The sequence below is a fragment of the Bubalus bubalis genome, chromosome 3 (genome assembly GCF_019923935.1).
Source record: "Bubalus bubalis isolate 160015118507 breed Murrah chromosome 3, NDDB_SH_1, whole genome shotgun sequence".
NCBI classification, from domain to species: Eukaryota; Metazoa; Chordata; class Mammalia; order Artiodactyla; family Bovidae; genus Bubalus; species Bubalus bubalis.
The window spans coordinates 94907265-94933220 of record NC_059159.1 but is presented as its reverse complement, the minus strand read 5'-3'; positions in this window follow the sequence as shown (position 1 = coordinate 94933220).

Genomic DNA, 25956 nt, shown 5'->3' with positions numbered 1-25956 from the left:
AGAAGTCTCAGATCACCCCTGTCTCTTGCTCCTGCCTTTTCATCTCTATCCCTGCACCCTCCCAAGGATGGTTGGGAGTACACCTTTGAGGCATACATGACTCATGCTCATATTAGATCCATCTCTCCTACCAAAGCAACTGGGCACATATAGACTATATAAGAGAGCTCCCATACAAGGATTCCACTTTAAGACCAAGTTAGATAACTGTTTCTCTTAATTTGGTACAAGCAGACAAACTAAAGGAAAAAAAAAGAAGAATGAGGAATTTCTGTCAAGAAGAACAAAGGAATGAATACAGTGAGAATTTTAATAAAGAACTGCAAAATATAAAGACAGATGAGTGAAAAAAAAAGAGAGATGAGTTAGTCAGTCAGAGCTAATAATATGATAACTGAAATGAAAAAAAATACTAGAAGGAAATATAAAGTATTGAAAGGGAAAATTTGAAATCTAGGATACTCTATCCATAAATAATATCATTTATAAATAATGGAAAGATAACTTCTCAGACAAGAAAAAACTATAATAGTTTATCAATAATAAACCTACCCTAAAATAAATATTAAAGGGTCTTCTCTAAGTGGAAAAGAAAAAGCTACAAGAACAAGTAAAAGAAAGGGGAAAAACCCACTAGTAAAGACAAACACATGGTAAATAAAAGTGGTGCGACTGGACGTCCTTCTTTTGTTCCTGATCTTAGAGAAACTATTTTTAGCTTTTCAGGGTTGAGTATGATGTTAGCTTTGGTTGATCATTTATAGCCTTTATTATGTTGAGATACGTTCCCTCTATGCCCACTTTCTAGAGGGTTTTAAATCAAATAGTGTTGATATTTTTAAGAACTTTTGCTACATCTATTGAGATACATCTATTGAGATAAGAGTCCCTTGGACTGCAAGGAGATCCAACCAGTCAATCCTAAAGGAAGCCAGTCCTGAATATTCATTGGAAGGACTGATGCTGAAGCTGAAATTCCAATACTTTGGCCACCTGATGCGAAGAACAGACTCATTGGAAAAGACCCTGGTGCTGGGAAAGATTGAAGGTGGGAGTAGAAGGGGATGACAGAGGATGAGATGGTGGGATGGCCTCACTGACATGATAGACATGAGTTTGAGTAAGCTCCAGGAGTTGGTGATGGACAGGGAAGCCTGGTGTGCTGCAGTCCATGGGGTCACAAAGAGTAAGACACAACTGAGGGACTGAACTGAACTGATTGACATGATAATATGGCTTTCATTCTTCAGTGTGTTGATGTTGTATGTCTAGAGACAAATGAAAAAGGAAACACAACTTTCCAAAATCTACAGGACTAACCAAAAGCAAATCTAAGAAGGAAGTTTATAACAATACAGGACCAACTCACAAAACAACAAAAATCTTAAACACTCTAATCTGCCATAGAAAGAAACTAGAAAAAGACACTGATGTATAGAACAGTCTTATGGACTCTGTGGGAGAGGGAGAGGGTGGGAAGATTTGGGAGAATGGCATTGAAACATGTAAAATATCATATATGAAACGAGTTGCCAGTCCAGGTTCAATGCACGATACTGGATGCTTGGGGCTGGTGCAGTGGGACGACCCAGAGGGATGGAATGGGGAGGGAGGAGGGAGGAGGGTTCAGGATGGGGAACACATGTATACCTGTGGCGGATTCATTTTGATATTTGGCAAAACCAATACAATTATGTAAAGTTTAAAAATAAAATAAAATTTAATAAAAAAATAAAAACAATTAAAACCCAGAGAAAGCTGAATGAAGAAAGTAATAAAGATTAGAGAGATAATTTTAAAAAATAAATACATAAAAAGAGAGAAAATATCTATGAAACCAAGAGCTGTTTTTAAGATAAGCAAAACTGGTATTTCCTTAGATGTGGTCATCAAGGGAAAAAAAGAAAGGACCCAAAAAAACCCACAATAATAAATGAGAGAGAAGAAATAACAACTGATATCATAGAAATACAAAAAAAAAAAAATCATAAGAGGATACTAAGAACAGTTATGTAGCAAAAAATTGGACTACCCAGAAGAAATGAACTAATTTCTAGAAGCATACAACCATCCAAGAATGAATAAGGAAAGAAGAGAGAATTTTAACAAATTATCACTAATAGTGGAATTGAATTTATTATTTAATAACCCTGATCAATCAAAAGCCCAGAACCTGAGTGATCCTACCAAACATAAAGAAGAGCTACTACATATCCTTTTCAAACTTTTCTAAAAAACAGAAGAAAATGGAACATTCTCAAATTCATTCTGAGGCCAACATTATCCTGATACTAAAACTATCAAAGACAGTAATGACAACAACAAAAATACAAGTCAATATAATACAGATGCATTCATCAAGACATCAGCAAATCAAATGCAACAATACATAAAATGGATCAAATATCATGATCAAGTAGAATTTATTTCAGAGATGGAAGGATACTTCAATACCCACAAATTAATTGATGTAATATACTACATAAACAAAATAAGGATATAATCACATCATTGCAATAAACACATAAAATATATCTCACAAAGTTCAAGATACATTCATTATAAATATTGTCATCAAATTAATGATATAGAGTGACATTATTAACACAATAAAGGCCATATATGGCAAATCCAAAGTTAAAATCATGGTCCATGGTTAAAGGCTTTAAAGCTTTTCCTATAAAGCTTACAAAACCAGGAAGCTCACTCTCCCACTTCTATCTAACATTTTATCAGAAGTTCCAGACACAGCAATCAAACGAACAAAAAAAAAAAGAAATAAACAGCATCTGAATTTGACGTGAAAAAGTGAAACTGTTATTTTATGTAGATAAAATGATACTATGTGTGTATAATTCTGAAGTGTCACCCCACCAAAAACAGGGAGAACTAATAAATTTAGTAACATTTAAGGATAAAAGATTAATATACAGAAATGTATTACTTTCTATATGCTAATCATTAACTATCAGAAGGAGAAAGCAAGAAAACAGCCGCATTTAAAATCATATCAAAATAAAATAACTAGGAATAAACTTAATTAAGGAGGTAAAAACTTATACTCTAAAAAAAATTAATGAAGAAGTTGAAAATGATACTAGCAAGTGAAAGATATCCCAGGTTCTTGTATTGTTGAAACTACATGATTTCAACATGGTTGAAGCTACAAACTTAGTGTAATTTCTACCAAAATACCCATGACATTTTCCACAGAACTAGAACAAATAATCTATGAATGTATATAGAATCACAAGACTTTTATTGCCAAAGTCATCTTGAAAAATAACAAAGTTAGCAGTATCACACTCCTAAACTTCAAATTTATACCACAAAGCTACAGTATTCAAAACAGCATGATACAAAAACAGATACATTGATCAATGGAATAGAACAGCCAGACCAGATAAATTCATGCACTTGTAGTCGATCTACAACATAGAATGAAAAACTATGCAATATAGAATAAACAGCATCATCATATAGGACAGCTACATGGAAAATAATGAAATTAGAACATTCTCTAACACCGTACACAAAAAGAAATCCAAAATGGATTAAACCTAAATGTAAAACATGAAATTATAAAATGCCTAGAATGAAACATTAGTTGAACACACTTTAACATTTATGTCAGCAATATTTGTTTAAGATCCATCTCCAAAGGGAAAAGAAACAAAAGCACAAATAACCAAATATGACTTCATTAAATGCTTTTGCATGGCAAAGGAAACCACAGTCAAAATGAGAAGACAACCTCCTATGGAGTGCAAGAAAATATTTTCAAATGATATACCTGATAAGGAGTTAATATTAAGATTATATAAACAGCTCATAAAACTCAGTGTCAAAAACAAACAATAAGATAAAAAATGGGCAGAGGATATGAACATTTTTCCAAAGAATATATAAAATGCCCTTCAGGGATGGGAGAAGATGCTCAATATTGTTAATTATCAGAGACATGTAAATCAAAACTACAATGAGATATCACTTGAGATCTGTCAGAATTACTATTATCAAAAAGAACACATATACAATTATTGACATCATAGTGCATTAGAATAAGGATGGTCTTTTTAATTGAAGAATAATTGATTTAAAATATAATATAGTTTCACCTGTACAACATAGTGATTGTATTGTAAATCAACTTAGATATAAAAAGAGACCATGTATGTGTTATTTCCAAATGTCCTTTTATGTTGTATTTATCTATTTTTTTTCCATTGTTGCACCAATAATAAATACTAAATAGTTTTAATCCTTATAGGTTTCTGTAAAAATATTGATACCTAGTACTCTCTTAATTACTTTTATCTCAAAGTATTCCTGGAATAATCAGATTTAAATTTCTAATACAACCCAATAATGTAAGATTTACTGAGGCAAAGTTATTATTGACTCCAGTTGTAATTCTTTTTTGATAAGAAGCAGAACCAGACAACTAAATTAGGGCATGAACTCTATCATGAACTATAACAATACATTTTAAACATTAGTATGTACTGTGTTTAAGTTTGTTACTTCTGCTTATGACAAGATTTATCAGAACTACACAACATTCAAAACAGAGCAGGGACTTTTCTGTGTCATAAGTATCATTAGCAATTTTAATGTCATTGTTATGAAAAAAAATGAAATATATGTTATAAAACAAATGTACATCTTTCCCCAAGACCAAAGAATGAGATGAAAAGAAGAAAAATTAGGCTGAACCATAATTAACACTTTTTGCATATTTATTAACAATTCTCTTTTAGAGTAACTTCCATCCTAGCACTTGAATGAAATAATGATAGCAATTATCAATGCTATATTCTATAGTTGTTTATAAGTTCTTAAAGTAATATTTCATAACTATAATTTATTGAATCCCTGCCATGTAAGGTGCTGTTTTATAAAACTATAATCTCTGATATAAAATTATAGTTATTCATATTTTTGCAACAAGAAAATGAGGCATGGAGAGCTTAATAAAGTCATGCCTATAATAAGGGCCAGAATAGGGATTCATGTCCTGCCTTTCTCATTCCAAGATGCCTCCTTTGTAAGCATAAAATACCACATACAGTATCCCTTTGATCCTAAAAACACTGGGAGATAGTTTAGAATTTTTTTCCTGTTTATTTCATAAGTATAAAACTAAATCATTAAAAAATAAGTTATCTTTAGGTTACAATGCATAGAAAATATTTGCCCAATCCAGTTGATTGCAAATCTGATTTTCTCTTTTTCTTAATAACAATTATTAATACATCCTTTAAAAGTTGACTATTACTTAGCTTTATTCCCTTCTGCTGTATTAGGTCTGAGTTTTACACAGTAAGGTTTTAGTTGGATGTTTATGGTCAGAATCAGAATCAAAATTAAAAATCATATTCAGTATGAGAATTTTGAAAGTGTACTTCTTTAAACTGGATTGCTGCAATTGAACTGCTTGAAAAATATCTTCAAGGAAAAAGGGTTCACCCTAAGAAGAGAGGCATTTTGCTTTGCTTAAAAACTCAAGACCAAAACATTTAGTTGACCAAAAAGTTCACTTAGGTTTTCCAAGATGTTATAGAAAAATCCAAATGAACTGTTTATATAATTAAATATATAAAAGTTTTTATAATTAAAATCCACCCAATATAATTAAAACAAAGAATGTTGATATTTTCTAGAATCATTGGCTAGAAATATTTCTTCACAAAATTTTTGAGATGAGAAAAATAGAAATAAACAAGTTAACACTGAGGAAGTTCAATTTAGGTATGAAGAGGAAATTTCTCTTCTCTAGAGAATCAACAAAGAAGACAAAAATGGGAACCAAACAAAAAATAAATGCCCTTAACAAAAATGGAAATAGGAATTGAAAGAAAACATAAACAGCCTTGTTTCTGATGCCTAGAAAATAAGAAGGGAAAGATAAAGGTCTCAAAATCAGGGAATAATAATAAGGAGTTAGGTTTTCTGATAGAGGAGATAGAAACAGAGGGGCTAACTGGGAAAAAGACTCACTTAAGCGACACTGGTGACAAATTATCTGCTGTCAAGAATTAAGGAGGTAGGTAAGTCAATCCCACTCAGTCCAGATTAAGTGAGATGAGGTTCAAGTCCAGCAGTGCATCAGATCAGTTGATGGAAGGCATTTTGATCATATTCATAGTGGAATAAGACATTACTAGAGAGTTGAAGCAAAGAAGTGATGCGATATGATTTACTTTGTGAAAGACCACTGCAGTCGCCTGGTGAACATCAAGCAGTAAGAATAGATCAGAGAAACCAGTTAGAAAGCTCTAAAATCTTGGTGGAGATGAATATTGTTTAGTCTAGAACAATGGTCATGTAAAAGGTGAAAACTGGGAAAATTTAGAACTTCATTTTAGAAATACAGTCAAAAGGAAGAATCAGAATAAGTGACAGGGTTCTGTCTTAAGCAATGGAATGGGAGGAAGTGTAAATTTCTAATGTAGTAAAAAAGGAAGGATATGACAGACTAGGGGAGAGTAGGAAAAAAAAATCAAAATTTCTGTTTTAGACATGGATAGATTAAGTTGCATCCTGGGTATCCGGAGGATGGATACCTGAAGTTTTAGTTCAGGGCAGAAATTATATATATATATATATATATATATGCACACACACAATTATCATATCATTCCATTATTATAATTAACATATTATACATTTACAGATATAATTTACATATAAAGTCTCTCCTAAATATATGCATATATATTTGAAAAAAATATTAGCATATATATGTATATGTGTGTGCGTGTGTGTGTGTGTGTGAAAGAGAGAGAAAAAGAGAGAGACTCATTTATCTAGAGGAAAATCTGAGTACCACAGCTTGCGGTGATTACTTAGTCCAGGAACTCTGAAATCTTGATTTCACATTCAATCATCCTCCTCTACAATCTACAAATGTAAGAGAAAATAGCCAATTTAGCAGTGGCTCTGCTCTATGATATAATCTAGCCCATGTCATACTTTACAGAGATAAAATTGAAGGAAAAGCCATTTGAAACAATTTTAGTGACTGTTTGTCATTGGGAATCACTGCAGATGGTGACTGCAGCCATGAAATTAAAAGACGCTTACTCCTTGGAAGGAAAGTTATGACCAACCTAGATAGCATATCAAAAGCAGAGACATTACTTTGCCAACAAAGGTCCTGCTAGTCAAGGCTATGGTTTTTCCTGTGGTCACATATGGATGTGAGAGTTGGACTGTGAAGGCGGCTGAGCGCCGAAGAATTGATGCTTTTGCACTGTGGTGTTGGAGAAGACTCTTGAGAGTCCCTTGGACTGCAAGGAGATCCAACCAGTCCATTCTGAAGGAGATCAGCCCTGGGATTTCTTTGGAAGGAATGATGCTAAAGCTGAAACTCCAGTACTTTGGCCACCTCATACGAAGAGTTGACTCATTGGAAAAGACTCTGATGCTGGGAGGGATTGGGGGCAGGAGGAGAAGGGGACGACATAGGATGAGATGGCTGGATGGCATCACTGACTCGATGGACGTGAGTCTCAGTGAACTCCGGGAGCTGGTGCTGGACAGGGAGGCTTAGCGTGCTGTGATTCATGGGGTTGCAAAGAGTCGGACACAACTGAGCGACTGATCTGATCTGATCTGATCTGATCTGACTATATGCTTATTAATGTTTAACAATATGGCAGTTAGATAATCATACAGGGAGCTTTGATAAATAAGATACAATGAAATTAATTGGAATTAAATTTATTCAAATTTAATTGAAATGTTGATCTAAGTATTCAGGCCCACAACAAAAGCTATTACAAATCTATTTTAAAAAGTAGACAGTCCAACAGAAAGATAGATAAATGACTCAGGCAGAAATTTCACAAATGATGATATGAAAGAAGTCAATAAATAAAAACAGCTCAACTTTGACATCAGCAAAATGCAAATTAACACCACAATATAGTACTGCTATTCATTTACTAAAATGGCTAAAATGCAAAGAAGTTGTAGATGATATCAATATCAGAGAGTGGAAACAACAAAAGTCATTATAGATAGATTAGATAGATATTGAATCAGTATTCTTTGTATGAAATGAATATTAAGCACACCTACAATATTAGTAGCTCTAGCAAGTTGTTTTATATACCCATCTATCTATCCCATACTGTTGGCGAATGACATGTATGCCAAAATTTCCAAAAGAAAACATATCAAATCTCATTATCTAGAGGAAACTCTGAGTATCAACGCTTCTTGATTTTGAAATCTGGAAGGTCCTTAGGTGGCTACTAATTTTTCTAAACACAAAAATAACCATTTATTCTCAAATTAAAATTGATTTGTAACTGCATGTTCAAATGGTTTACTAACACATTTACTTGAAAAGATCCAATCAGTATTCTTTGTATGAAAGGACTTAAAGCATACCTACAATATAGTGAATTATTTTAAGATTAAGAATACATTCATTGCAGTTTGGTCATGAATATCTTATAAACACAGAATTGTCATCACCTTCCACTCAATCCTGCTTCACCTATTCAAGAAGTTCACACTTACAGCTTGTTAGACATAAACAGCATGAAAGACACTTAGTCTCAATATGACTAAAACCTATCACCTCATCATGAGGAAACTCTTCTGATCTTTATTATTTAGATGAAGTTTTTCCTTCATCTACTATTACATTTTTCTTCCTATTTTGAATAAATACTAATTTACCAGGCATTTAGTTCTTCCATACATATCACAAGTAAACATAACAGAAATAGAGTTCATATGCCAATATACAAATAATATTCAAATAAATAATATTCAAATTACCTTGCTGATAAAGTTTAATTTAATAGAAAGTAAATGTTAGAAGAGGTTATAATATATACCAGAAATATTAGAATATTAACATCCACATGTCTACCTTAGGTGGTTATTACTTTTAACCACAGTACATAAAGATTTAGAGTTTTTTCATCCTTTGCATGGGGAAACATATTTTGAGATTTTAAAGTATTTTTTCTTCAATATATTCAACAATCTGTTTTCCCAGACTAGGGAATAGAAAAATATAAAGGGTTCTTATCAGCAAAAGTAACACTTGTGCTGAGTTATTCATGGAGAATCAAATGCAATAAAATATGTTAAAAATCACTTTGCAATTTCCCAATCCAGTCATATATTAAGTCACACCAGGAACTCTAAAAAAGAAAAGCCTCAAACATAGGTTTTATTATAATAATGACATCATTAGACATAGATGGTTTTCTTTACCCAGACTTATTTGCATTCCTCAATATTCTAAGAAAGGTTTAAAAAAAAGGCAATTTACAAATAGAGAACCTCTCAGCTGGTATATGCTTACAATGGAGCACAAAGTAGTAGCTAGAAGCTACAAATGATGTTTTTGAAATAGAGAACAATACAATAGAGCACAGTAAACCATGTAATGTATAATGTATATAATATACATTATATAATGTACTTATTATATAAGTACTTCAATTTCTGTCCTCATTTTCCTCATCTTTACAGATGAGTGAGATGGTGATAACTGTAATCTCTTTTGTTGTTCACAGGATAAAGTTATTCATAAATTTAATCACAGTTCCTGACACAAAATATTTGATTAATAATACTGTTAATGTGTCAGCTTCTCTGATAGCTCAGTTGGTAAAGAATCTGCCTACAATGCAGGAGACCCCAGTTCAATTCCTGGGATGGAAGATATGCTGGAGAAGTGGTAGGCTACCCACTCCAGTATTCCTGGGCTTCCCTTGTGGCTCAGCTGGTAAAGAATCCGCCTGCAATAAGGGAGACCTGGGTTCCATCCCTGGATTGGGAAGATCCCCTGGAGGGGGCATGGCAACCCACTCCAGTATTCTTGCCTGGAGAATCCCATAGACAGAGGAGCCTGGCAGGGTACAGTCCATGGGGTCACAAGAGTCTGATACGACCTAGCGACTAAACCACCACAACCATACAGTTCATGGGTCACAAAGAGTCGGACATGACTGAGCAAGTTTCACTTCACTATTAATATAACATTGGGAAAAGTTTCTGTAATAGTTTTAATATTAATTTTAGAATTCGTAGTCACTCTTCCATTTTTTAAAACACATATACCTTCTTTCCTCTTTTAATATCTCCCTCATTTTTACCCATTATCAATGTCATTTGATATATCCTGCTCCTCTTTCAAATTTCAATTATTCATTGATTTATTTGTATCTGTGTTGATTCATGGGTAGATATTAAACATGTTAAAACCATTATTGAAATTTTACTCTGATGCTCAAGTTGTCCAAGATTTGGCCAACAAGAAGACATTCAAGCCTGTTTCTATGTCTTCTTGACACTTCCCCATTGTTTGTTGAACACTTTATTCATCTTTGATACAAAAAGATGCTCAGGTTCATCTTATGTCTACCCTTCCCAGCCACTCAGTCAGTCATTTTCAAAAGAGGAATCTTTGCCCCTGTTTATGTTCTTTAGAATTCAAAACACCTAGATGTTAGAGACACACATCACTGTGATGGTGTTGCTGCTCCTATACTCTATCACTGCAAAGAACTATGCATACACACAGCAATTTATACCTGTATTTATTTCTCTGTATATTTCAAACCATGAGTTTAGATCTATACTTCCAATTATAGCACAATAGTAGATTTTAAACTTTTCTATCTTTTCATATATGTAACTATATCACCCTGAAAGTGATATACCTAGAGCCCTAATTCATAATACATTTGCTCTTTTAATCAATCTGTGAATCTCCCTTCTCCAATATCAATTTTATCCCCCCAAAGTGCCTTCATTACCATGCTTAGACTACAACCACCTCACTATGCAGGTTTTCTCTCCAATCTGCTTAGACTGTGACTTCTGTTCTGAATCATCCTCATATGAGCTCTGACTTCCTATGCTAAATGGCCCCCTACATGGATTTCACCTTCATCTTGTTTAGATTCTAACTCCCAGTTTCAAGCCATCAGATCCCGCATCCCCAACTTCTGACATACATGCTTGTGTCTATCTGCACCATTGAATGGATTTATGTTGAAACTGGGCTTCCCTGGTGGCTCAGATGATAAAGAATCTGCCTGCAATATGGGAGACCTGACTTCGATCCCTGGGTCAGGAAGATCCCCTGGAGATGGGAATGGCAAACTATTCCAGTATCCTTGCCTAGAGAATTCCATGGACAGAGGAGCCTGGCAGGCTACAGTCCATAGGGTTGCAAAAAGTGAGATATGACTGAGCGACTAACACAACAACAAATGTTGAAATTGTTCAGGAGAAGAGAAGATAAATGAAGAAAAGAGAATGAAAAGTTGAGAAAAAGAGGAGAGAAGTGGTCATTATTATAGCTTAAATAGCAAGTAGATAATAAAAAAATATTTTCAATGTGATATATACATGGAGATATTATTTACATTAATTTATGTCATCACCAAACTCTCAAATTTATTATCTAAATATATGTAATCAGCTAACATACATACTACAAAAAATGTAATTTTTTGTGTTCTCAGTCTGACAATCCTAAAATATTATGCCTCATTAACTTGCTTTTTAGTTTTGAATTTCTAGTTGAATTAACAATTAGTAAATATAATTTGATATTAAGGACTCTTTTTTGAGGATGTGGTTTATAGACTTGTTAAAGAAAGTGTTGACCTAATCCTTAATAGAGGAGAGGAAAGGTAAAGTTTGGAGAATGAGTTAGGCTGTCTTGTGGTAAATGCAAAGTTCAGAGATACTGCCAGTCATGTCCAGACACTAAGGATGAAAGTGTGTAGATCATTATTCAGAATCACTTTTAGAAAGATTTCCTGGCAGATTTAGGTTTTAAGAACTAATTACCTCTCTTACCTAAAAAATAGGTGGCTAAAGGGACTTTTCTCTGTAGCCCAAAGCACCATGCATGAAATTTAGTATTATATAAATTTTCACAGTTTTCTGTGGTTAACTTCATTAAGAAAACAAAAATATTTTTGAAAGGTTACTATACGATATCAAATTTTTCCATAGGACAGGTTTATGCTACCTATGTACTGTACAGAAAATTTTCTGCATCTAACATAGCCTGAGATCTATAATTACCTGAAGTTTTTGAAATAAATTGCTTTTTTGTAGTCTACAATACCAACTTATCAACTAAGAGTTAGAGAAACTCTGTCTAGTTCAAATTACTTAAAACAATTTATTGATGATAACTTGCTCATCAAATTTCATAGTACCTCTTGAGAGAAAGTAATTTTGCAATTAACAATTTATTCATTATTCCTCATATCAAATGCAGATTGATTTTTTTATGAAATAAATGTTTTTCTTCTAGCAGTTTAAAGTATACAATGATAATATATAGGTATATCTATAAAAACAACAAAATCATCTTATTAAAAAAACTATTAGAAGACGTATATTTGCTATTTTCTCTTCTTAATAGATATAAAATGGAAATGCACAGTTCACTATGATGACCGGTGGACCAGATTTTGGGAAAAAAATCATTATTTTTAAAATTATGTTCATTCAAATACCAATCAAGATAATATAAATATATGGCACTACATACTTATGTACAATACATAGATCTAACAATTGACTGGTGTTAGTAAGGAATTTCTAAATATCAATAATTAAAAAATACTTAAGGACTTAAATACAGATTTCACAAAAGAGGAAAGTAAAATGTCCAATAAACCTATGAACATGTCTTCATCTCTGTTACTGAGCAGGAAAATGCAAGTCAAAATCATAAAGAAATACTGCCACACATACCAGGATGCCAAAAACTGTTAAAGTCAATATTATTTTATCTTGACAATAATGCAAAGCAGCTTTATGCTATAATTCTGATGAGAATATGCACTGATAAAACTTTTGGGGGAAACTATTTAGCATTATATAAAAAGGTTTGATTATTCTATGATCCAAAAAGCATCCTAGCAGAAGAGATATGAGAATATTCTCAGTAACACTCTCAATAGTAGCCCAAACCAGAGAGCTAGACAGCATTCACATCTCCATGAACACTAGAATGGATCAATATACATATACACACACTACACACATATTACATAGATATATGTATATATACAGGTATATATTATATGAATGAATACATATAAGTATATATGTGTATATTCTGTTGTTGTTTATATGTATATATTATTGTTTATCTGTTGTTGTTTAGTTGCTAAGTCATGTCAGACTCTTTTGTGACCCCATGTACTGTAGCCCACCAGGCTGGAGTGGCTTGCCATTTCTTTCTCCAGGGTATGTTCCTGACCCAGGGATCAAACCTGCATCTCCTGCATTGGCAGGAGGGTTTTTTTTACCACTACTGCTGCTGCTGCTGCCAAGTCGCTTCAGTCGTGTCTGACTCTGTGTAACCCCAGAGACGGCAGCCCACCAGGCTCCTCTGTCCATGGGATTCTCCAGGCAAGAACACTGGAGTGGGTTGCCATTTCCTCCTCCAATGCATGAAAGTGAAAAGTCAAAGTGAAGTCACTCAGTCATGTCCGACTCTTAGTGACCCCATGGACTGCAGCCTACCAGGCTCCTCCATCCATGGGATTTTCCAGGCAAGAGTACTGGAGTGGGGTGTCATTGCCGTCTCCTTTTACCACTAACGCACTGGTAAAGAACACAAACATATATTAATATAGATTTGTCACCATATATTATTCTAACTATTTTATATAAAGGTTTGTATAAACTAAGAACATGACCTAGTATAAATATATGTATGTACAAATATACAGATTAAAAATGTAATCAATAACATATAGTAATAATAATGAAAAACACAACATGTAAAAAAATAGATGAGTAGCAATTATCATCATGTTAAGTGCAAAAAGTCAGATGTATTACTTTTAAAAAACACAAATTTATGATGATAAAGCTTATCCTATTATTTAGTTTGGGGATGTAGTGACTAAATGGAGCAATAGTAGGAGAACTCTGAGGTCTCTAGAAATATTCTCTATCTTAATCTGGTTGCTGGTAAAATAGACTTTAATTTTCAAAAATTTAAGCTATAAGCATTCAATAAAACATATAAAAATATTCTCTTCAGATTTGCCTAAGTAATAGTATTCTAGGATAGGGTTTTTCATTTGTGTAGTTATAATCATAAGAAGGATTAACACATAAAGTGCTCTAGAAATAATCAGACCAAACTCTAATGTAAAAAAAAAAAAAAAAAAGGTAAAATAAGGTATTGAAAGATTAGACTATGGTACATATTGAGGCAGAAAACATGTCTATGACTCTACACTCAAATGCAGGCTTCCATTCTGAGCTCATTCTACTTCATTAGGATTTATATTCATTCAAAAATGTTTCTTCATTTAATACACCTACTTCTATTATATACCATAGTTCTGATACTTCCCACAGCATATTGCCAACATATGTGATTAATAACAATTATTAATCTATTTTAAGCAATAAATAATATGGGTCATACATATGTCAAATTAGCCTATATTTATTTTTCTTCATTTACTGAATAAAAATAGTTTAATGCAATGATGCTTTGTAATCATACAATCTAAACACAGGGCATCATAAATCTGTACATATGTTTTGTATCTTCTAGGTAGATAAGACCTGATTTGCTGGCAGCTTTTACTTTCCTGACACTGCAGAAGATGCACTTGAATTATTTAATTCTAGGAGAAATTTGTACTGGGTCATGTTCTTACTTGATACAAATCTTTATATAAAACAGTCTTATTGTTACAAAATAGTATAAAGCTGGAGGTAAAACATAAACTGTCAAAGATTCCTACTGTCCAGTTATTTAATAGTTTCCTCCTCATACATGTAGGGTATCTAGCTGGTTGAAGTTTCCTTTGCTTTTCAGTAAAAGATCACAAATAAAGAGTTCTGTGGTTCTGCATGTGTGACTATGTTACACACAAACATGATATAGTTTACACTGAATAGTAATCTTAAAGATACAAATGGGATATGAATAGATTTGACAACTATACTAAATATTTGTATCTCTCTGCAAGCTTCTGTGTATACTGGCATGAGCAAACCAATAGTCGGGTGACAGGGACCAAAAGGTAATTGCAAATAAATTGTGTTAGCTTAATGCTTACACAAAGCTATGATAAAGCCTTACAAATAGCTATGAAAAGAAGAGAAGCAAAAAGCCAGAGAAAAGGAAAGATATACCCATTTAAATGCAGAGTTCCAAAGAATAGCAAGGAGAGATAAGAAAGCCTTCCTCAGCAATCAGTGCAAAACAATAGAATGGAAAGACTAGAGATCTCTTCAAGAAAATTAGAGATACCAAAAGAACATTTCATGCAAAGATGGGTTCAATAAAGGACAGAAATGGTATAGACCTAACAGAAGCAGAAGATATTAAGAAGAGGTGGCAAAAACACACATAAGAACTATACAAAAAAGATCTTCACACTCCAGATAATCACGATGGTGTGATCACTCACCTAGAGCCAGACATCCTAGAATGCAAACTCAAGTAGGCCTTAGGAGGCATCACCATGAACAAAGGTAGTGGAGGTGATGAAATTTCAGTTGAGCTATTTCAAATCCTGGAAGATGATGCTATGAAAGTGGTGCACTCAATATGTCAGCAAATTTGGAAAACTCAGCAGTGGCCACAGGAATGGAAAAGGTCGGTTTTCATTCCAATCCCAAAGAGAAGTGATGACAAAGAATCTCAAACAACCACACAATTGGACTCATCTCACACACTAGCAAAGTAATGCTCAAAATTCTCCAAGCCAGGCTTCAACTGTATGTGAACCATGAACTTCCAGATGTTCAAGCTGGTTTTAGAAAAGGCAGAGGAACCAGATATCAAATTGCCAACAGCCGTTGAATCATCAAAAAAGCAAGAAAGTTCCAGAAAAACATCTACTTCTGTTTTACTGACTATGCCAAAGCCTTTGACTGTGTGGATCACAACTGTGAGAAATTCTTCAAGAGATGGGAATACCAGACCACCTGACCTGGCTCCTGAGAAATCTGTCTGAAGGTCAAGAAGGAACATTTAGAACTGGACATGGAACAACAGACTGGTTCCAAATTAGGAAAGGAGTACGTTAAGGCTGTATATTGTCACCCTGCTTATTGAACTTATATGCAGAGTACATCATGAGAAACGCTGAGCTGGAAGAAGCACAAGCTGGAATCAAGATTGTCAGGAGAAATATCAATAGCCTCAGATATGCAGATGACACCACCTTTATGGCAGAAAGCAAAGAAGAATTAAAGAGCCTCTTGATGAAAGTGAAAGAGGAGAGTTTAAAAGTTGGCTTAAAACTCAATATCCAGAAAGCTAAGATCATGACATCTGGTCCCGTCACTTCATGGTAAATAGATGGGGAAACAGTGGAAACAATGGCTGACTTTATTATTCGGGGCTCCAAAATCACTGCAGATGGTGACTGCAGCCACGAAATTAAAAGACGCTTACTCCTTGGAAGGAAAGTTATGACCAACCTAGACAGCATAGGAAAACTGGTCAACCACTTGTAAAAGAATGAAACTTGAACACTTTCTAACACCATACACAAAAATAAACTCAACATGGATTAAAGATCTAAACATAAGACCAGAAACTATAAAACTCCTAGAAGAGAACATAGGCAAAACACTCTCCAACATACATCACAGCAGGATCCTCTATGATCCACCTCCCAGAATATTGGAAATAAAAGCAAAAATAAACAAATGGGACCTAATTAAACTTAAAAGCTTCTGCACAACAAAGGAAACTATTCGCAAGGTGAAAAGGCAGCCTTCAGAATGGGAGAAAATAATAGCAAATGAAACAACTGACAAACAACTAATCTCAAAAATATACAAGCAACCCCTACAGCTCAACTCCAGAAAAATCAATGACCCAATCAAAAAATGGGCCAAAGAACTAAATAGACATTTCTCCGAAGAAAACATACAGATGGCTAACAAACACATGAAAAGATGCTCAACATCACTCATCAGAGAAATGCAAATCAAAACCACTATGAGGTACCATTTCACACCAGTCAGAATGGCTGCGATCCAAAAGTCTACAAGCAATAAATGCTGGAGAGGGTGTGGAGAAAAGGGAACCCTGTTGCACTGTTGGTGAGAATGCAAACTAGTACAGCCACTATGGAGAACACTGTGGAGATGCCTTAAAAAAACTGGAAATAGAACTGCCTTATGATCCAGCAATCCCACTGCTGGGCATACACACTGAGGAAACCAGAAGGGAAAGAGACACGTGTACCCCAGTGCTCATCGCAGCACTGTTTATAATAGCCAGGACATGGAAGCAACCTAGATGCCCATCAGCAGATGAATGGATAAGAAAGCTGTGGTATATACACAATGGAGTATTACTCAGCCATTAAAAAGAATACATTTGAATCAGTTCTAATGAGGTGGATGAAACTGGAACCTATTATACAGAGTGAAGTAAGCTAGAAAGAAAAACACCAATACAGTATACTAACGCATATATATGGAATTTAGAAAGATGGTAACAATAACCCTGTAAAGGAGACAGCAAAAGAGACACTGATGTATAGATCAGTCTTATCGACTCTGTGGGGGAGGGAGAGGGTGGGGAGATTTGGGAGAATGGCATTGAAACCTGTATAATATCATGTATGAAACGAGTCGCCAGTCCAGGTTTGATGCACGATACTGGATGCTTGGGGCTGGTGCACTGGGATGACCCAGAGGGATGGAATGGGGAGGGAGGAGGGAGGAGGGTTCAGGATGGGGGACACAGGTATACCTGTGGTGGATTCATTTCGATATTTGGCAAAACTAATAACAATATTGTAAAGTTTAAAAATAAAATAAAATTAAAAAAAAATAAAAAGCAGAGACATTACTTTGCCAACAAAGGTCCGTCTAGTCAAGGCTATGATTTATCCAGTACTCATGTAGGGATGTGAGAGATGGACTATAAAGGAAGCTGAGTGCCAAAGAACTGATGCTTTTGAACTATGGTGTTGGACAAGACTTTTGAGAGTCCTTTGGACATCAAGCTGTAACCAATATATCCTAAAGAAATCAGTCCTGAATATTCATTGGAAAGACTGATACTGAAGCTGAAACTCCAATACTTTGGCCACCTGATGTGAAGAACCTACTCATTGGAAAAGACCCTGATGCTGTGAAAGATTGAAGGCAGGAGAAGAAAGGGACAACAGAGAATGAGATGGTTGGATGACATCACCAACTCAATGGACATGAATTTGAGTAAACCCTGGGAGTCAGTGATGGATAGGAAGGCCTGGTGTGTTGCAGTCCATGGGATCAAAGAGTTGGACATGACTGAGTGACTGAACTGAATGTAGTGGTGTTAGGAGGTGAGGCCTTTTGGAGCTACTGAGGTTTAGAAGAGGCCATGAAGGTGGAAACCCATAATGGGATTAATGCTCTCAAGAGCCAAAGAGTTTGCTTCCTCTCTCTGCTCTCTGTCATGTTAAGTAAATGATGAGAAAAAGATCATCTTCAAAATAAGAAGTTTTCCACAAACACTAGATCTGCTGGCACCTTGATCCTGAATATCCAAGCCTCCAGTTTGTTGTCATCTGTTAGCAGCCTGAACTGACAAAGACACCATCTCATGTGAAGTGAGTTCTATCAGCTTATATTTCATAAACTGAATATAGCCTGAACTCACCCTCAACCTAAAGACATAGACCATATTCAGGATTTGCTAAACCTTTTATAATTGATATCATTTCCCTTCTTCTTTTAAAATAATTTTCCAAGTGTTCATATCCATATAATACCTTAGACATATGGATACCATGAAAGTTTGATTGACAATAACCTCTGGCCCTCTAGGCACCCTGTAACCTTATATATTTATAGAAAATAGCCACTTGCATCCTAGGAGTAACAGGTGAAAAATAAATTCTGGGTTGTTAGAGAAACTGCACAATGGATTGAAAACATATTGCTCTATATCCAGAGGAAGAGAATTATCTCTAGAGAAATGCTCTTGTCAGCTATGAATCAAATAAATGGTTTGCTTTACTGAAGTCAGAGGAAAAGGCATTCTTAAAAATATCAACATGAACCTGCTGTTTAGTTAGATAAATAATAAAAATGTGCTTCCTCTCTTCCTTAATTCTATTTTCAACAATGAGAGTATCATTAAATTTATAGTTCTTTGAACCTGATTTGTTTGTGCAATGAAGATGAATCCATGAAATTAGAAAGCAGCATTGAAAAGTATGATTCACTTTATCATTTGATTCTCTCAGACTAACAACCAAAAACTTAACTGCTGATGAAGATGGGCATGATCCAGTCTCATTCTTTTATCTGTCTCTCTCTTTTTCTCGCTCCTTCCTTCCCTCTTTCCAAGCCAACTACCCAATTTGTTTTTGAAGACTGTAGACCTCTGAGCTTCCTATTTCCTGATGTATATTAGGAGGTTTTCATCTACTCTCTTACAGTTTGATATCTTAGATACAAAGATGTTTTCAATGATTCTTCGGAAAAATTTGGTAGAATGGGAAACAAAAATAATTTAAGCCTTTATAAATATACTGTAATGTTTAGTGATTGTTTAAAATGAGAACTTTTTGACTCTCCTCTTTCAATATTCAGAAAACTATAATCATGGTACCCGGTCCCATCACTTCATGGCAAATAGATGGGGAAACAGTGGCTAACTTTATTTTTCTGGGCTCCAAAATCACTGCAGATGGTGATTGCAGCCATGAAATTAAAAGACACTTACTCCTTGAAAGGAAAGTTATGATCAACCTAGACAGCATATTAAAAAGCAGAGACATTATTTTGCCAACAAAGGTCCATCTAGTTACGGCTATGGTTTTTCCTGTGGTCATGTATGGATGTGAGAGTTGGACTGTGAAGAAAGCTGAGTGCCAAAGAATTGATGCTTTTGAACTGTGGTGTTGGAGAAGGCTCTTGAGAGTCCCTTGGACTGCAAGGAGATCCAACCAGTCCATCCTAAAGGAGATCAGTCCTGGGTGTTCATTGGAAGGACTGATGTTGAAGCTGAAGCTCTAATAATTTGGCCACCTGATGCGAAGAGCTGATTCCTTTGAAGACTCTGATGCTGGGAAAGATTTGAGGCAGGAGAAGAAGGGGATGACAGAGGATGAGATGGTTGGATGGCATCACTGACTCAATGGACATGGGTTTGGGTGAACTCGGGAAGTTGGTGATGGACAGGGAGGCCTGACGTGCTGCGGTTCATGGGGTCACAGAGTCGGACATGACTAAGTGACAGAACTGAATTGAACTAAAAATGAGAATTACATTTTATAATTTAAAGTGTTAACATTGATTAAGGAGCTTCTTTTCTATGAAGATATAATCTGCTTTTTACAAAATGTGTCAATATATACGTTGCTTCATAAAATAAAGATGATTAACACAAGCCTCTGTATCATGTAAATTATTCTATCTTAACAAATATATTTTCTGAATATTTCAAGAAAAATAGAGAAAGCCAGCATAAACTATTTACTGTGGGAGTGTCTAATAATCTAAAACTGTTTGTCCCTTGGTTAAAAGATTAGCTATAAGACCCTTAATAAATAACATATCATCTAAAAGTCACTTGTCCATAGCTCAGCATGATAGTTTCCATAAAATCAGTTAAAAATATTGATTAAAATTTTAAGAATTGTTTTCTATTGTTACTTCAATCCATCATTAAAACATATCCAAACTATAACATTTACATATTTCTAATTTTAACAGGACTACACTCACCACATCATAGTCAACAAAAGAGTCCAAAATGTAGTACTTGGATGCAATCTCAAAAACGACAGAATAATCTCTGTGCATTTCCAAGGCAAACCATTCAACATTACGGTAATCCAAATCTATACCCCAACCAGTAACACTGAAGAAGATGAAGTTGAACGGTTCTATGAAGATCTACAATACCTTTTAGAACTAACATTCAAAAAAGATGTCCTTTTTATTATAGGGGACTGGAAGGCAAAAGTAGGAAGTCAAGAAACACCTGGCTGCTGCTGCTGCTAAGTCACTTCAGTCATGTCTGACTCCGAGTGACCCCATAGATGGCAGCCCTAGAGGCTCTCCCATCCCTGGGATTTTCCAGGCAAGAATACTGGAGTGGATTGCCTTTTCCTTCTACAGTGCATGAAAGCGAAAAGTGAAAGTGATGTCGCTCAGTCGTGTCCAACTACTAGTGACCCCATGGACTGCAGCCTACCACGCTCCTCCATCCATGGGATTTTCCAGGCAAGAGTACTGAAGTGGCTTGCCATTGTCCTCTCTGGAAACACCTGGAGTAACAGGCAAATGTGGCCTTGGAGTACAGAATGAAGCAGGGCAAAGGCTAATAGATTTTGCCAAGAGAACACACTGGTCACAGCAAACACCCTCTTCCAACAATACAAGAGAGGACTCTACACATGGACATGACCAGATGGTCACAACCAAAATCAGAATGATTATATTCTTTGCAACCAAAGATGGAGAAGCTCTATACAGTCAGCAAAAACAAGACTGGGAGTTGACTGTGGCTCAGATCATGAACTCCTTGTTGCCAAATTCAGACTTAAATTGAAGAAAGTAGGGAAAACCACTAGACTATTCAAGTATGACCTAAATCAAATCCCTTATGATTATACAGTAGAAATGAAAAATAGATTTAAGGGACTAGATCTCATAGACAAGAGTGCCTGATGAACTATGGATGGAAGTTCGTGACATTGTACAGGAAAAAGGGATCAAGACCATCCCCAAGAAAAGAAGTGCAAAAAATCAAAATGGCTGCCTGAGGAGGCCTTACAAATAGCTGTGAAAAGAAGAGAAGCAAAAAGCAAAGGAGAAAAAGAAAGATATACCCATTTGAATGCAGAGTTCCAAAAAATAGCAAGGAGAGATAAGAAAGCCTTCCTCAGTGATCAGTGCAAAGAAATAGAAGAAAACAAGAGAATAGGAAAGACAGATGGGAATACCAGACCACCTGACCTGCCTCTTGAGAAATCTGTATGCAGGTAAGGAAGCAAGTTAGAACTGGACATGGAACAACAGACTGATTCCAAATAGGAAAAGAAGTATGTCAAGGCTGTATATTGTCACCCTGCTTATTTAACTTATATGCAGACTACATCATGAGAAACGCTGTGCTGGAAGAAGCACAGCCGGAATTAAGATTGCCAGGAGAAATATCAATAACCTCAAATACGGGGATGACACCACCCTTATGGTAGAAAGTAAAGAGGAACTAAAAAGCCTCTTGATGAAAGTGAAAGTGGAGAGTGAAAAAGTTGGCTTAAAGCTCAACATTCAGAAAACAAAGATCATGGCATCCGGTCCCATCACTTAATGGGAAGTAGATGGGGAAACAGTGGAAACAATGTCAGACTTTATTTTTTGGGGCTCCAAAATCACTGCAGATGGTGACTGCAGCCATGAAATTAAAAGACGCTTACTCCTTGGAAGGAAAGTTATGACCAACCTAGATAGCATATTCAAAAGCAGAGACATTACTTGCCAAAAAATGTCCGTCTAGTCAAGGCTATGGTTTTTCCTGTGGTCATGTATGGATGTGAGAGTTGGACTGCGAAGAAGGCTGAGCACTGAAGAATTGATGCTTTTGTACTGTGGTGTTGGAGAAGACTCTTGAGAGTCCCTTGGACTGCAAGGAGATCCAACCAGTCCATTCTGAAGGAGATCAGCCCTGGAATTTCTTTGGAAGGAATGATGCTAAAGCTGAAACTCCAGTACTTTGGCCACCTCATGCAAAGAGTTGACTCATTGGAAAAGACTGTGATGCTGGGAGGGATTGGGGGCAGGAGGAGAAGGGTACGACAGAGGATGAGATGGCTGGATGGCATCACTGACTCGATGGATGTGAGTCTGAGTGAACTCTGGGAGTTGGTGATGGACAGGGAGGCCTGGCGTGCTGTGATTCGTGGGGCCGCAAAGAGTCAGACACGACTGAGCGACTGAACTGAACTGAACTGAGAGATCTCTTCAATAAAATTAGAGATATCAAGGGAACATGCAAAGATGGGCTCAATAAAGGACAAAATGGTAGGGAACTAACAGAAGCAGAAGATATTAAGAAGAGGTGGCAAGAATACACAGAAGAACTATACAAAAAAGATCTTCATGACCCAGATAATCATGATGGTGTGATCACTCGCCTAGAGCCAGACACCTGGAATGTGAAGTCAAGTGGGCCTTAGAAAGCATCACTATGAACAAAACTAGTGGAGGTGATGGAATTCCAGTTGAGCTCTTTCAAATCCTGAAAGATGATGCTGTGAAAGTGCTACACTCAATATGCCAGCAAATGTGGAAAACTCAGCAGTGGCCACAGGACTGGAAAAGTTCAGTTTTCATTCCAATCCCAAAGAAAGGCAATGCCAAAGAATGCTCAAACTACCACACAATTGCACTCATCTCACACACTAGCAAAGTAATGCTCAAAATTCTCCAAGCCAGGCTTCAGCAATATGTGAACTGTGAACTTCTATATGTTCAACCTGGTTTTAGAAAAGGCAGAGGAGCCAGAGATCAAATTGCCAACATCCGCTGGATCATCAAAAAGCAAGAGAATTCCAGAAAAATATCTACTTCTCTTTTATTGACTATGCCAAAGCCTTTGACTGTGTGGATAACAATAAACCTGGAAAACTCTGAAAGAGATGGGAATACCAGACCACCTGACCTGCCTCTTGAGAAACCTGTGTGCAGGTCAGGAAGCAACAGTTAGAACTGGACATGGAACAACAGACTGGTTCCAAATAGAAAAGGAGTACATCAAGGCGGTATATTGTCACCCTGCTTATTGTACTTATATGCAGAGTACATCGTGAGAAATGCTGGGCTGGAAGAAGCACAAGCTGGAATCAAAATTGCTGGGAGAAATGTCAATAATCTCAGGTATGAAGATGATACCACCATATGGCAGAAAATGAAGAGCTAAAGAGGATCTTGATGAAAGTGAAAAAGTTGGCTTAAAGCTCAACATTCAGAAAACTAAGATTTTGGCATCCAGTCCCATCACTTCATGGCAAATTGATGGGGGAACAGTGAAAACAGTGGCTGACTTTATTTTTTGGGCTCCAAAATCATTGCAGATGGTGATTGCAGCCATGAAATTAAAAGACACTTACTCCTTGAAAGGAAAGTGATGACCAACCTAGACAGCATATTAAAAAGCAGAGACATTACTTTGCCAACAAAGGTCCATCTAGTCAAGGCTATGGTTTTTACAGTAGTCGTGTATGGATGTTGAGTTGGACTATAAAGAAAGCTGTGCACATAAAAATTGATGCTTTTGAACTGTGGTGTTGGAGAAGACCCTTGAGAGTCCCTTGGACAGCAAGGAGATCCAATCAGTCCATTCTAAGAGAAGTCAGTCATGGGTGTTCATTGGAAGGACTGATGTTGAAGCCGAAACTCCAATATTTTGGCCACCTGATGTGAAGAGCTGACTCATTTGAAAAAACCCTGATGTTGGGGAAGATTGAAGGCAGGAGGAGAAGGGGTAGACAGAGGATGAAATGGTTAGATGGCATCACCGACTCAATGGACGCATGTTTGGGTAAACTTTGGGAGTTTGTGATGGACAGGGAGGCCTGGCATGCTGCGGTCCATGAGGTTGCAAAAAGTCGGACATGACTGAGCAACTGAACTGAACTGAACACTCACCGCAACATCTGAAAATTTATCTAACATTGATAACCTTTCTATTTTTCAGAACTAATTTTTGAGAAAAAGAATCACTTTTTCAAGTTGTGTGAATGCTAATATATCTTAGTCTTATGAAGATTTCAGTAAATGTGCAACAAGTAGAGTTGAATCAAATATAAAATTGCACTATTCTAGAATATTATTTATATATAATTTAATCTTCAACCATATATATATGTAATTATCAATCTGTATATAATATGTATCTTTTTTATATAAGCTATGTTATATATATCTTCAAATATATATGTGATCTTCTATAATATGTATAGTGTATACCCCCTTTATATAGGTTATATGGTTTATATGTGTATATATATATATTTTTAAATATTTTAACACTACAATGATCTATCACATCTGTACAGAGATGCAACAACTCATTTTTTAAATAAACTATAAAAGTTGTCAATGATTCAGACAGTAAAAATCTTCCTGCAATGTGGAAGACCCAGGTTTGATACCTGGGTCAGGAAGATTACCCTGGAGAAGGAAATGACTACCTACTCCAGTATTCTTGGCTAAAGAATTCTATGGACAGAGGAGCTTGGCAGGCTACAGTCCAAGGTGTCACAAAGAGTTGGATTTGACTGCTCAGCTTACACAAATTAGTCTATGAAATAGATACATTAATTTATTTACTCAGTATTTTCTCTGATTTTTTATTGGCTTAACTGAATATATTTGTCAATATACTCTTTAATAATTCCATGAGTATCTATCAAATAGGCCTACAGAAACTGACTGTGTATTCTTTATTTGAATAAGCATGAATAAATTGCCTTCTGAAAGTCTGCAGCAATACATATACTGTGAATTTAAGGGTAAAGAAAACACATTGTCTGAAAATAATGCATTTTATCTCTTTTTAAAACATCAATCTTACTCTATTTTTGCCTTGTAATATTGACTATTATTAGGACATATTAAAATTATACCAATGATTTTGGGTTTCCATATTTTTTCCCCTAATTTTAATAGAAATACTCAAGAGTTTCCACATTAGATATCATGCTTACTGTTGATTTTTAAAATATATCTTTTTCTCATGATAAGAAGTTTTTCTCTAATTTTAAATGCAGAAGAGTTTTAAACTTAATCAGAAATGAATGTTGGAATTATCAAATGCCTTTTTATATCTGCAGTGATTACATTAATCTATTAACGTAGTAAAGCACATAAGTGGTTTTTCCCGTCATCAGTTATCCTTGCAATCCTAGATCAAAAATTTAAAAATCACACCACAGAACTCTTTTA